At 42.0% G+C, this 2,500-nt stretch overlaps 1 protein-coding gene across 2 annotated transcripts in view; it reads right to left on the bottom strand.

Annotated features, from left to right (window-relative positions):
• The window catches only part of LOC109884257 (cingulin-like protein 1), a 117,814-nt gene that overhangs the window by 80,230 nt on the left and 35,084 nt on the right, over nt 1-2,500 (bottom strand). The gene's annotated exons all lie outside the window — the stretch shown is intronic.

Here is a 2,500-nt window from a genome sequence, read left to right as displayed (position 1 = left end):
ATTTCAGACACACACATTCCAGACACACCCATTTCAGACACACACATTCCAGACACACACATTTCAGACACACCCATTTCAGACACACACATTCCAGACACACACATTTCAGACACACACATTCCAGACACACCCATTCCAGACACACCCATTTCAGACACACACATTCCAGACACACACATTCCAGACACACCCATTTCGAGACACACCCATTTCGAGACACACCCATTTAAGACACACCCATTCTAGACACATACATTCCAGACACATACATTCCAGACACACCCATTTCGAGACACACCCATTCCAGACACACCCATTTCGAGACACACACATTCCAGACACACCCATTCCAGACACAGACATTCCAGACACACCCATTTCGAGACACACCCATTTAAGACACACCCATTTCGAGACACACCCATTTCAGACACACCCATTTCGAGACACACCCATTTCAGACACACCCATTTCAGACACACCGAAGCACAGCAAGGTGTGGATACATATAAAAGTTTGGGACATTAGTCTAAAACCAATCAGGAGTTACTGTTGTTGATGCAGGTACGCAACTAGGACATTTTTTCCCGATGAGGAACAATGAGGTTTGGAATGTTACTAAGCAATAACAAACCTAATCCCTCAAGTAGCAACATGATAATTCATAATAATAAACAGAAATCCAAATCAATGTCATTGACCTTTTGATATGTCTATGGGGTCTAGGTACAGAACTAGGTCCCCATCTTGGAAGAACAGAATCCTTACAATCAATCCATGAAACTGATTTCTATAACTATTTCAACAGCTGTCACTAGGGTTGCTAAGCTACAGGTAACTCAATAACATTATCGGAAGCTGTGTTAATACTGGAAATAACAGGTCATCCATGGCAATCTGTGGTAAATGTGGTAATTTAAATTTGAATCATCTTTCAAATAATCTTTAAAAGTGTATAAACCATCAACAGCATGGTAAACTGACCAGACCATCAACAGCATGGTAAACTGACCAGCCCATCAACAGCATGGTAAACTGACCACACCATCAACAGCATGGTAAACTGACCAGACCATCAACAGCATGGTAAACTGACCAGACTATCAACAGCATGGTAAACTGACCAGACCATCAACAGCATAGTAAACTGACCAGCCCATCAACAGCATGGTAAACTGACCAGCCCATCAACAGCATGGTAAACTGACCAGCCCATCAACAGCATGGTAAACTGACCAGCCCATCAACAGCATGGTAAACTGACCAGACCATCAACAGCATGGTAAACTGACCAGACCATCAACAGCATGGTAAACTGACCAGACCATCAACAGCATGGTAAACTGACCAGACCATCAACAGCATGGTAAACTGACCAGACCATCAACAGCATGGTAAACTGACCAGACCATCAACAGCATGGTAAACTGACCAGCCCATCAACAGCATGGTAAACTGACCAGACCATCAACAGCATGGTAAACTGACCAGACCATCAACAGCATGGTAAACTGACCAGACCATCAACAGCATGGTAAACTGACCAGACCATCAACAGCATGGTAAACTGACCAGACCATCAACAGCATGGTAAACTGACCAGACCATCAACAGCATGGTAAACTGACCAGCCCATCAACAGCATGGTAAAACTGACGAGACCATCAACAGCATGGTAAAACTGACGAGACCATCAACAGCATGGTAAACTGACCAGCCCATCAACAGCATGGTAAACTGACCAGCCCATCAACAGCATGGTAAACTGACCAGACCATCAACAGCATGGTAAACTGACCAGACCATCAACAGCATGGTAAACTGACCAGACCATCAACAGCATGGTAAACTGACCAGACCATCAACAGCATGGTAAACTGACCAGACCATCAACAGCATGGTAAACTGACCAGACCATCAACAGCATGGTAAACTGACCAGAGGTACCAAACTAACTGAGGTAAAATAGTATAGAGGTACCAAACTAACTGAGGTAAAACAGTGTAGAGGTACCAAACTAACTGAGGTAAAACACAGTGTAGAGGTTTATTTATTTTTTATTTTACCTTTATTTAACCAGGTAGGCAAGTTGAGAACAAGTTCTCATTTACAATTGCGACCTGGCCAAGATAAAGCAAAGCAGTTCGACAGATAAAACGACACAGAGTTACACATGGAGTAAAAACAAACATACAGTCAATAATGCAGTATAAACAAGTCTATATACAATGTGAGCAAATGAGGTGAGAAGGGAGGTAAAGGCAAAAAAGGCCATGATGGCAAAGTAAATACAATATAGCAAGTAAAATACTGGAATGGTAGTTTTGCAATGGAAGAATGTGCAAAGTAGAAATAAAAAATAATGGGGTGCAAAGGAGCAAAATAAATAAATTAATTAAAATTAAATACAGTTGGGAAAGAGGTAGTTGTTTGGGCCAAACTAACTGAGGTAAAACAGTGTAGAGGTACCATACTAACTGAGGTCAAAACACAGTGT

Source organism: Oncorhynchus kisutch, linkage group LG23, assembly GCF_002021735.2.
Source record: "Oncorhynchus kisutch isolate 150728-3 linkage group LG23, Okis_V2, whole genome shotgun sequence".
Taxonomy (NCBI): Eukaryota; Metazoa; Chordata; class Actinopteri; order Salmoniformes; family Salmonidae; genus Oncorhynchus; species Oncorhynchus kisutch.
Note: the sequence above shows the minus strand (reverse complement) of the source record. Positions and strands in the feature narration are given on the sequence as shown.